Source organism: Rhynchophorus ferrugineus, unplaced genomic scaffold (genome assembly GCF_030347505.1).
Source record: "Rhynchophorus ferrugineus isolate W39M unplaced genomic scaffold, kcgeb_rfMv2 rfM9, whole genome shotgun sequence".
NCBI lineage: Eukaryota > Metazoa > Arthropoda > Insecta > Coleoptera > Curculionidae > Rhynchophorus > Rhynchophorus ferrugineus.
Window position 1 is genome coordinate 11318489 of NW_027472588.1, and position 13239 is coordinate 11331727.

The window sequence follows — 13239 nt, forward strand, 5'->3', positions numbered from 1 at the left end:
TTCACCTATGTATTTTCTTGAAAAAATCTGATATGACGAGAATATAACAACAAAAAATATACCAAAAGAATAATTGTTACTGATTTTTTGTCATTCGTTCTATAATCTGGTTGAGTTCTGTTGGATTTTGTCCCCAATTATTTATTGAGCGTAATATTGGCCGGGCGGTATTTTAGACCGGATATTCCCTCATTCCCGATAATTTGTGGTTCTCCGTGATTGACAGGCGTAATTTGTTTTGTTCTACTTTTTGCCACACGCTGAATCCATAAAATTGAAGTGCGCTCGTGCTTTATCTACTCGATCAGTAATCTGGGCGATGGTGATTCTATTTCGATATCAAATATTGTTGAATTTGTTGTTCCTTAGTTTCAATTGATGCTATTGTTAATTAATTTATTAAGAGGTCGAGTACGTATGATAAACATTAATTTTTATTGATGTAATATCTAGAGTTAAAATTAACGTTAAAATATATTTTCAGTTTATCATCATCTCACTTTATTAAATAATAATGTTTAAGCCATGTATAACATTCAAGGGCACCACACCACACATTATAAACACCTTGCAATGTATCACATCTTGTTAAGTGTTGACAAAACTGCTTCAGTGTATTACCTGTAATGTTCTACTATAGTTAAAACAATTTAAATGTAACACAAAAATTGCTTTGTTTTCTACGAACAATATTATCGGAGCTAATATCAGCAAACACAAATATGGTAAAAGAGTGGACAAAACCTAAAGTTAACTGGAAAAGACCGTCGAGATTGTGTACCGCGGCAAAATTAACAGGATAACACAACACTCATTTGCGCGCTACTTCTTCCAAAAAGTTAGCTTGCGGGCTGTAAGTCTTAAGCACATCATAAACCAGAGTCAAAAAGGTTTACTCTTGGTTTGAGGAGCTTCAAAAAATCATCTAAAATCTTCACGCAAGCACAGTCGTCAGATATCAACATAATGGAACCATTATGGGGAGGTTTAGAGTAGAAAGTGAAGAGTAGATTTTCATACTCAAGAACATTAAAGCAACTGGAAGATGTTTTAACACAAATTTTATGTTATAAACTATTTAGTAATTATGTGAATATATTCTGTGAAGAATGGTAGCTGTCTTAAGAGCAAGGTGGTTCAACAACTTATTAATAAATAAACATTGCGTGTATGTCAGGTGTTGATAATATTTTGTCCCACCTATACAGGTGATGTATATTGATAATGTCGATACATGATATTCAATCTGTAATTTCTGTTTGATTTCTTATTATCTTTAACAGCACGAGCTAATTTCAATTCACAAAAACTGAAATCTATTTTTCACCTTCTGCTGTATATTCTTCAACAGGCATTTTGAACTGAGGTTGAATTGAAGTTACATAATAAAAATGCACTAAATGATACCTCATCAAAAAAGAAACATGAAAGAGAATGAGATCTGAGTGCTTAAGAGCACCGTAACTTAAAAATATTAGAAATGTTTCCTGCGGGATCAGCGAACTTAAACACCAAATCTTGACGAAATTAGAGATATATTTTGGATGTCTTGCCCTTGCTATATAATTGACTCACTCACACTTAAATTTCTTGTAATTGAATTTGGTTATGACAAGTGGACTAATTTTTTTATATTTGTACTTTTTATTAAATCACTTCTTATAGTGGATGACTTATAAATTCATTAAGAATCCATGAAGCTTTAACCTCCTATGAATAGCTTAAAAGTTAATATTTTTAAATTTTTTATGAAAAAAATGGCATAAAAGTGTAGCTACTGATGATTAATATCTTAAGTGTAGATTATTCCTCTAATATTTTTAAATAAACCCCCATAAAGTTATAGCGAAATTGTATTTATAAACTTCTAATTTTTTTTACATTAAAGTCTTCTTTTATCAAGGAGGGTTTATCTAGACTGTACTGTTTAACTCCGCATTAAGCCTACCGACTGACGAGTGACCAACTTAGAGATCATCCCAAAAGACATCTGGTCTTACCCAGCCTGGTTACTGGTGTGATTGGGATCATTTTCCTTATCGGATTTTGCACTTTTGCCTAAGGACAATCACAAATGTTAAACAATGACAAACCTAAATGTACGACCATGCTCCAGAGGGATTCGAACCCGCGACTATCACAACAGTAGGTGGACTGTCCTGTTGCCTTTACCAGTGCGCCAACCAAGCCGCTAAAATTAATATTTGTTCAAATAACTGTCTAAGAAAATAACAGCCATATAACATTTTTCTATATTTTAGCAATATTATCATTGTTGTAAATGTAATTCCTTCTTAACTAATTTATTGTAATTTTTGTTACGGTTTAATATATAGCTATATCTAACAAACGCAATAGAAACACATAAAAACCTGTAACATAAAATGTATTATTTATTTATAGATGTTAAATTTAAGTGTGGGCCAGATACTATTTAACTGATTTATTGGTTCTAAAACTGTTTAGTGTTATGGTGCGCTTTTGTTACTAATATAATGGACTGGCCCATGCCTTATAAATAGACTGGGCCTATAAAAATGATTGAAGGTGTTAATAAAGAGGAAACTGCCGCACTTACTGAACTGTTAAATTTTATTCCTTAACACTTCCAAGTTGATGTCATCAGTATAACACAATCCTGGAATATAAAAGAACTCCTCTGTTAAAACAGTTACAAGATCGTAAAAATAGAAACGTTAGAACGATAGATGTCCGGAGGTTTTTAATTTTGTCAACAGATAATTATGTTTTATCTAAAATCAAAGGCGAACAAAAATCTCAGGACTTATCTCATGCAATCTTATTTTTTTTATTATTTAATTAATATATTGTTACTAGTCGTTTCGGTCTAATCTACAATTTGTCTTTATGCTAACTTAAATCTAGGTATATAACTAGGAGGACCCATCGGCCCCAATTCAGTCTCTGGTGAAATGATGTTTATACATGTCACTGCAGAATTATTTAATATATGCACTTCACTACACAACAATACACAAGATAAGATGGTTTGATTTTTTTGAGTCTGTGTCCTGTTCCGGTGGTACCCAAAAGTTGCAATATTTCAATATTAGTGTGAGAATGGAGTCTTTCCTCATGCCCCCTTGCAATTCTCTTGATTTCTTGACTGACTGTGGGTATCTGAAGGTCTCGATGTAGGTAATCAGTCCTATAGTATTTGGGTGCACCTACAATACCTTTCAGGACTTTGTTCTGAAAAATTTGTATTTTATTAATGTTACTCTTTGCAGAACATCCCCATAATTGAACTCCGTATGTTCATATAGGTTTCAATATTTGCTTATATAATAGTAATTTATTATGTACTGATAATTGTGATTTTCTTCCAATTAGCTAGTACATTTTCCTATATTTCATTTCCAGTTTTTTCTTTTCTTTTTTATATCTTCCTTCCAGCGAAGTTTTGCGTCGAGTTTCATTCCGAGATATACATAATGTTATTGGTGCTTGTACGGTCTGTTTATAGGTGAACTGTACATGTACAGATTTACTTTCATTAAATCTTATTTTCCAAGCTTGTGTCCAATTACTTATATTGTCACTTGACTGTTGTAATTTTCGTGAGGCTTCTTCACTATTGTCTTCTACATCTACAATCGCAGTATCATCAGCAAATGTAGCTATCGTGATATTTTCCATTTGTGGTATATCACAAGTGTAAAGTAGATAAAGCATTGATCCCACTACACTTCCTTGTGCTACACCTGCTTTAGCTTCTTTTATTGTAGAGTAGGCTTCTTCTTGCTTGACTCTAAACATTCTGGTTGTAATGTATGATTTTAATAGTTCGGTGTGTTGTTTTGGTAGCATTTTCTGTAGTTGATGAACAAGGCCTTCATGACAAACCTATTCGAAGGCTTGTGCTATATCTAAGAATATTGTTGAGCATACTTTTTGACTTTCGTAGGCTTTTTCAATAACATCTGTTATTCTGCGGACCTGGTCAATTGCTGAGTGTTTGTTAATAAACCCTGTGTGTTGGTATTAGGTTTTTTTTCTCTATGATCGGTTTTATTCCTTTCAACAGGAGTTTTTCAAAAACCTTAAATATTACTGGCAGCAGTGATATAGGTTTATAGGATTTTATTTCGTTTGGTGGCTTCCCAGGTTTTGGGATCATTATAATTTCCGCCATCTTCCAAATGTCTGGGACATATTTTAATCTAAATGCTGTATTGATGAAGTTGGTGAGTTTTATAATTCCCCTTCTTGGTAGTTCTTTGCAGTAAGCCTCCTGTTATTAAATCGTAGCCTGGTGATTTCCTGGGGTTAATGTCAGTTTTAATAACTTTGGTTAACTCTTTCGGCGTGACTAATTCAATCATCGAACTTTCAGCTTCTATGTACGGTAAATTATGTTCAATATTAGCTTCGTTTGGTTTGAAAGTTTTTTCTAGATATTCAGCAAATGCTTCTGCTTTTTGGCGATTGTCACGTGCCCAATTCCCACATAGGTCTCTTATAGGTGGACTGTGTAGATATGAGCGCTTTAGATGTTTTGTGGCTTTCCAGAATGAGTAATCAGTTTCTTTATCATCCGTAAAATTTCTGAGATAGTCAATTATGGTTTTGTTTTTTTATTTCCAGTGTTTCTCTTTTCAGTCTTTGGGTTATATTGTTTAAACTATTTTTATTTTCAGGTGTTCTGTTTTGTTGACATTTTTTTCGTAATTTACGTTTTTCAGCTACCATTTCCTTCACTTCTTTTGGATAATTAATTCCTTTAGTTGTACTCTTAATTTCTGGAGCATTATGGAGAATAGTAGCTAGAATAAGTTTTAGATTATTAGCTGTACAGTTGTATTTACTGAAGCGGTCTACCACATGTCAGGACAGTTATATTACATAACGGAAATCATACAATAATACTTATTGCCCCCGGGTAGATTGTTGAGGTTGTAAGGGATTAATTAAAAAAAGTAATCGAGACATAATACATATTATTATCTTAGAAAAACTTTGATTAATTACGCTGTATTTCGTCTGTAAAACAACTCTTCTGACTTTACTGTGGTCCATATAGCTACTTAGGTCTTCCATTCGTCTTCATACTTTTCATCCACAATAATTAGAATAGTAATAGATAATTATAATATATATTATTAATGTACATTAGTGTTATATATATTATTAATATATAATTACTTTTGTTATCTACGAGAATCGTTGTGCATCATTGGCGTTTTTTCTGTTAAATTCGATTTATTTCACAAGACCAAACGGTTTTATTCTTTTGAGTCTGTATTCTGCTGGAGTATGAGTAGAGTCTCCCTCATATATTTGTACGTTTGCCTTGACCACTTGAGTAACAGTTTGTATCTGAAAATGTTTGTGTAAGTAGTTACTCTGGTGGTACCTTGGTGTATTTTATGTGTGACACTTCTTAGAAATTTATTGTGAAAAAATTGTATTATATTTATATTACTTTTGGCAGGACATTATTCGTTGTTTTATTCAGCTATTTCTCTGATTCACATCACTGGCGCACTACTGCCAATTAATATATCGATACCCTCGGTGTTAAATTTCTTACTATGACTAACATATTGCTGTCAAACACCATCCTATTCCAATATAATAATCGCCTACCTGGGTTTGAAGACCATCAGAAAGTTTTAGAGCAGCGGATAGGAAGTAAAGACTAGTAATTATGTAAACATTAATTAAGCAAGTGAATGATGTTCTGGTATAATTGATTCATATTATTTCATCCTCTGTAACTCTGCCTAAGACATGATAAAATACTGTCCATTATAATGAAATATATTTGTTCGAATTAATTCATTTTAAGATAAAATTAAAATCAATTCAATATTATTGGAAACTCCACGAACTTTTTCTTATATTTTATATTAAAAAATAGAGCCAAATAATGAAACATTTAAGCCTTAATTACACTATTTATTGTAGTCCGACCCAGAGCCTAATAGATAAAGGTTCGTTTATTTTGTTGCCATTGAGTTTAAATGACTAGAGGTGTATTCATGGCATAAAAATAGGGCATCATATTAAAATAGTTTTAAACGAAAATCCAAATCCGAGCGGTGCGTGTCAATGTTCGAAAGCCGCCTGGCAATATTCGTTATTAAATTATGCATTATGAGGCCAAATGACTGGTTGAGCTTTGTATTTGCTGGATCGAAAACGGCGACTAGTATCATTTGCTTTCGATAAGGAAAATACCAGTTAACCTCGAGATGTTTATAAGGTTTTAGCATGCAGACTATATATAGCATGTCGGTTTTATTCATCGTTAAGACTTAAAAGAAAAAATTAATTTCCTCGGGCTCGACTCGAAGATTTGGGCCATTGATTGTGATTGGATTATGATATTGCTGCGTTTAACTCTATTTTTTTGCTTTCAATGGGCGAATGAATTAAATTAATCAGTCGTAAGGTAGCTGGCGAAAATATTTTTTACTAAATCGTATTTCGCTTTTGTCACGCATATTGGAGGTAAATTGTTTTATTTTCTGAAAATAAAATGTGTAGTTTTATATTACTGTGGATGTAATAATTTCCACAAAAACAAATTCTATTTACTGTAATCAGTCATTAGGCTAGCTTGGTAACGACGACGGTGAATAAATTCATCATTGTACTCATTTGCTCCATAAGTTTACCCATCATTAATTTACTAATAGTACTTACAGGCTCAGTGGTGATTGGCATAGTATGCGTGTTAGGTTGGGTCTGACTGTTGGTTACTACGTGTGCGTATGATATATGATGATGGATGTTGTATTGGTATTGGCTCAACTCGAAAATTTCGGCCATCGATTGTGATTGGATTATGATATTTCTGCGTTTAACTCAATTTTTTTTCTTTCAATGAGCGAATGAATTAAATGAATCATTCGTAAGGTAGCTTGCGAAAATATTTTTTACTAAACAGAATTCCAGTTTTGTCACGTATATTGGAGGTAAATTGTTTAATTTTCTGCAAATAAAATGTGTCGTTTTATATTATTGGGGATGTAATAATTTTTACAAAAAAAAAGTATTTCCTGCAATGGCTATCAGTCGTTAGGCTAGCTTGGTGACGACGACGGTGTGTAAATTCATCATTGTACTCATTTGTTCTATAAATTTATCCATCATTTCCTCTAATTTACTAATAGTACTTACAGGCTCAGTGGTGATTGGCATTGTCTGTTGTTAGGTTGGGTTTGACTGTTGGTTACTTCGTGTACGTATGATATATGAGGATGCTGTATTGGCGCTTTAGGCAAATTAAATGATATGGGTTGTCTTTATGGCTGTAAGTTTCCTTTTTCTCTCAATGCTGGATAAAATTTTTCTTGCAACGTTTTATGGACTAGACATCCCCTATAATTTGCAAGATGATCTGTTGACTCTGAAGCTTACAGTTGACGCATTTTGCTTTATCGTCACGTGTTTTGCGTATGCAATCATTGGTCGCATGCTCTCCTGCGGATCTCACACATCTATACAACTTGGATGGAGAAGATGCTAAGAAGTGCATCAACAAAGGCCGCGATTAAGGAATGGCCTAAATTACATAAAATAATATAATTATTTTCATAATGTTACTGAATATTTCAAATTGTTACTCGGTAAATATAAATGAAATATTTAATTGCAATTTATGTAATTTACTTTTTTAGAAATAGGTTTGAGAAAAGATATCTGGTATACCGGAAGACATGGTCATGAAAAAGGACACAACTAGAGGTCAGTATCATCAGTATATACCTTAACTGTAGGAAATTATTGAATTGAGTGTGAAAGATTTATGAGCATGTGTGCTATTGTTCAGAATATACATAAGTTAAATGTATGAGGAAAGAAATAATACTGTTTTGCAGATATGGCATATGCATTAAGGAGAATGCAGTAATTAAATGCAGTTTTATCAAGAAAGATGTATATAGGTAGTAACAGAACAAACTAGGGAGAAACATAATAATATCAAAATGATTCTACAGGGAAACATTGCATCGAAGGAAACAAGAACTAAGCGTAAAAAATTAATATGCGCTCTAATGAAAGTCAAATATATTACTCAGATATACAATTGTTGATTAGGTAGATTAGGCCTTCGGGGGATACCACTACATAAAAATACGCGCTTAGAGCTCACACTAGTGGGGAAAAAAGTTTAATGTAAATATGGTAACATTATTCTAACCTATAAATTATTGTGGCTGTATAATTAGTTATAGTTAAGTCTTATAAATTATAATACATAACATTTTTTTTGTTTGTGTGTTTCAATTATGTTACTAAAACTCAGAGTTGCTTCGGCAACATTGCGACGTTTTGACAGATCATGTGCTGTTTTGAATTGACTATAGGTAACCATATATGAAAAAAAATCTATGAAGATGAAAGCAAACTTTGAGAATTTTTGAAACTGAAATATTAGCCAGTAATCCTTTCTACGTGAGCAACCTATTAGTTCCGCCCAATATTGTACTCAAAGTCCTCTCCAAACTTAGTAAAGCCTCCGTCCGCTATTCTGCACGTTCCAACTTGGCTTTCAGATTCAGCTTTATTATTACAAACCTGTTTAATCGGCAAAAGGGCGCACTGAATACATTTCACATTAAAATCGCATTCTGACTTAATGCCTCACAAAACCGGATTAATAGAACAACCACGTTATTAGGCAAATAAGTTTTTAAATATTTCGTGAGGCGCCTGGTTCACCATTCGCTCTTTCCTTTTTCCCGCTGTTGTTGTTGGTCGAAAAGCTTTGTTAGTGCACGCTCTCTATTTTAAACTTCTTTGATGGTCCGATGTGTTGGCTGCATATCGTATAATGTGCTCATCAATTTTCCATTACAGGCCAACAAAGGATGGATTTTAACAAAGAAAATTCGACGTCTGCACGTATTGAAATGTTCCCTTTTAATTTGTTTATTTCTAGGCGATATTTGATGTTTTGCTAATGAGGTAAATTTCATTAAAATACAAGATTTCGAATGGATTTCGCTTATCATTTTTAAAAAATCTGTTAATTGATATCAATAATTACTTAAAGCTTTTTGAAGTACTATTTGATGAAAATGCGAAGATTTACTGGAAAAAAAAAGTTTAAACAACATAAAATTGGTTCTCATTTTTTTTTATTAAGTTATCCAGTGTATACTGATGCTAATCATAGATCTATAATCATATATATATATATATATATATATATATATATATATATATATATATATATATATATATATACTAGCGACCCGCCCCGGCGCAATGCTGATACTAAATTAAATACACTACAGAAAAAATATGAACGTTGTATATAAAAACATAGCGGCCCGCTCCGACTTTGCACGGGCATAAAATATATATGCCTATGTCACTCAATGAAAACATGATTAAAATCGATCCAATATTTTTGGTTCATTCATTACTGCCCTTGGCCTGCACGCATTAAATTTGGAGTAAAACAATTCCTCTTCCCCTATACTTACTATAAAGATTTCCTGGTATCTTTGGAATATCTAAATTCATACAATTTTTATTACATTACACATTTTTAAACGCAAATTTTAAATTTGTAATATCTCCGAAAATATTTGTTTAATTTACATGCTGTAAGGAACCATATTGATCTATATTAATTGCACACTGTATTTAAGGTACTTAATTCGATAAGGATTAATGCCGTATTGCTTAAAATAGCTTCGTAAATAAGCCATTTTCTCACGTAAAAAGTAAACAATAAAAATGGTTAATGTGGGTTATCCCTAAAAGATAAACATATACCATCGCGGACATTTTTGTAGACCTTTTTTTGGTGTACAATACTGTAGTACATTAATTTGATCTAACTCGTAGGGTTAGGCAGCGTTTTTGCTAATTGCTAAATAAGCCTAAAAAAATAGGTTAATTTACGACATCACGTTAGAAACCTCTAAAATTAGCAATGTTGCCTTAGCATATTATGCATGTATTATGCATATAAACCTTCCTCTTGAATCACTCTATCTATTGAAAAAACCGCATCAAAATCCGTTGCGTAGTTTTAAAGATTTAAGCGCACATAGGGATATAGGGACAGAAAAGGCGACTTTGTTTTATACTATATAGTGATAACTACCTAATTAATATAGGTCCACTGCTACAAATAATAAAATGATTTTAAATTCATTGTTATTTTATTAATAAAATACTTACATAATATACAAAATTTTATAATAATAAATGTACAAAATTAAAATACTTATGAATATAACGCAAAAACAACTTGCTTAAATTACAATCTACGTTTCTTCTTGTCTTGTTGATCTGCCATTTTAGATTCCTTACGTTTGTCACTACTTTTGGCTTTTCTCAAAAATTCATCTAGGCCAAAGGGATCTTCATCAATTTCAAACTGTACTGGCCCACTTCTTTGCGTGGATCTGTCAGTACCACTAAATTCCTTATCAGGAACAAAACGATTGGTCTTAATTGCATTTTCCAATCCCTCTCCTCCGTAGATATCCCTATCGATGTTTTTACTCGGACGATATAAATTATTTGCCATAGAACCTCCATCCCTCCACGGTTTATCATACACATTGTAAGCGTCATCATCTCCATATCCTTGTCCAAGTCCTTTAGCCTGGTTAAATAAACGCTGATCAAATTGTCCCTCATTTGAAGATACTCCTCTAGCAGGCATCCCAAGCGCAATTTGTTCAGATATATCGCGCTCCCTTTCTCTATCCAACTTGTTCCTTTTATTCGGACCAGCTCTTGAAATATTCCTCTCCCTTGCTCTCTCATTATGCCTGTCCTCTCTCAGCTTCTCTCTTTTCTGCTCTCGGTCATCAGCAGATCTTGAATTTCCCGAAGATTTGATATCTGCTCGTTGCTCGCGTGCCTTCTGGGCAAGTTTTCTCAGGTTTTCTTCTTTCGCCTCTTTTTCTTTCTTAGCTAATTTCTTCTCCAACTGCGCTCTTGTCTCAACTGATTCTCTAGCTTTTCTGTCCGCTATGTACAATGCTTCGGATAGTTTTGCGAAATTTTCATTGATATGTAACTGTTGTAAACCTCGGCCGTCAGCTGCTAGCCTTTTGTCCAAAGGAACCGTATAGCCCTTGCTGTTCTTCCAATTTGATATACATGGTGGAATTCTCCACTCCCTCTGTTCTTTAACAGAGGGTTTACGTGAAGGACTATGTAACACTGGCGCTGGTGGCGATGGCGGTCCTCGAGGTACTTTCTTGTTAGTTTGGAATTTTGGCGGCTCCAACGGGTCGACTTGCGCCTCTACTATACTAACAATCCTCTGCGCAGCACCGGAATTAAAAGCTGGACCTTGCTGCGATGGCGTATAACGGACAAACTGGGCAGGACCTTGTTTATCTGCGACTCGTAGGGGCATAGCGGCGGCGATCTTTGAATTCGTTATTTTCATTAATGCTCGCCTGGTCTTTTCCGTGACATCATCGACTTCTTCCTGCGATGGCTTCTGTAACGATGGATCATTTTCTGATACGACTTCAACAGGTAAAAGATCAGAAAGCTTCGAATACACTATTTTGTCTTTTGAGTGGCCTTGTCTGGCTAGAGCATCATATTTCACTTTTCCCTCGGCATCTAACTTAACTTCTAAAGTATTCGAAGTAGAATGTCTTTCTCGGCCCATTTCCAGGGGATACTGGGCGACCTGGATTTCCGGAAAGGCTCCCCCATCTCCAAAATCAGTAACATTACGTGGCACCCAGCCTCTTCTTTGTCCATACGGTGGAGCGATGGCTTGTGATAAAATCAACTCCGTCGAAGGCATTTCGGCTGCTCTTCTCCTTTTCTCATCATCTCTGTCCCAGACTAGCTGAACTGGATGTGGTAATATACTCGATAAATTCATAATTGCACTAACAAATTCGACAAAACACTGCACCAAATCGAAATACTCGTGTACGTATGTTCGTATTTAGCTCGAACTGAAGAATGAATTGTTTTCCCTGTAACACCGTTCATATACTATTCAGGTATATTATTTTATGATTCAGTTTCCATTATCGTCATCCTTATTTGAAAATTGCAGGTATATATTTATTATTCAACAATACGTGAAGCAATAAATGGTAAAGGTAATAAAACTCTCAATTTAAGTTTAACAGCATGCTATAAATACTTTGATGTTATTATCCTAATTAATTATGGAATTGTTAATTGCAGTGTTTATGGATTTCTTTCATATTTAGTAAATATAAATAATTTAACTTCATTTACTACTGATCTCTACTTATATTTTATTTCCCCATTGTGTCTTTAGTAGGTATGTCCTTTGATTGCTTTATTTTATTTTAATTAAAAACTTGTCTTTATAGCGAATTCCTGGAGATTATAACGCCGTAGCCGCTATTCTTTGAACAAATGTACAAATGGAACAAGTGAACACTAAATATCGGTGAACCTTAAGCGTCCTACAAAAATTAAAACAAGACGTTTTTATACTGGATAGGTATTCACTTACAAAGATTACAATTATTACAAAATTAGTATTTATAACTAATTGAGATTAATTAATTATAAATTAACAGAAATGCAACCATTCTTTTTAGTCATGTTAATCATGAATTAAATTTGTAAAATTTGTATAGAAATTAAAAAAAAAAATGTAAGAAATACAAAGTTATAAATCAATAAACCATAATATAATACCTTAGTACAAGAAAGAAATAAAATTAATTCAATACCATTATTTAATACTTTATACAACCTATTGTACCGTTAGTTATTGTTAAGTGCCATTTTTTATTGCTTGTCATAAAAATTAGCTGCCTTTTTCGGTGTACGAAAGATTACAGATACAAACATTCGTTTGGTACTGTTTGCAAATATTAGTTAATAAAGGCACGTTAGGATATATAATTGTATTGTTTATTTTATAATTTAAAAATTAGGGTAAATTTATATATGTATACATTTTAACTATTTATAACTATTTAAGATTAATTAATTATAAATTAACAGAAATGCAACCATCCTTTTTAGTCATATTAATCATATATCATATAAGTCATATATATATTTATATATATATATAAGTATATATGTATATATATATATATATGTATGTATATATATATATATTATTTAGTCCAGTGAATTCATTGAGTAGAGATAATGAAACAAAATTAACCTCGTTAGAATCTACTTCTAAAAGAGTTAGAGCCAGCGGTAAAATAGAGAACGGGTAATTTTTTCTTAAACATATTTTCCTCGGTAGGTACAATCGCTGAAATATTT

General features: G+C 32.9%; 1 pseudogene; it reads right to left on the bottom strand.

The window, feature by feature from the left end:
- Positions 1-10249: 10249 nt before the first annotated feature.
- Positions 10250-11851, bottom strand: LOC143203139 (puff-specific protein Bx42 pseudogene; annotated as a pseudogene).
- Between the last annotated feature and the right edge of the window lie 1388 nt (positions 11852-13239).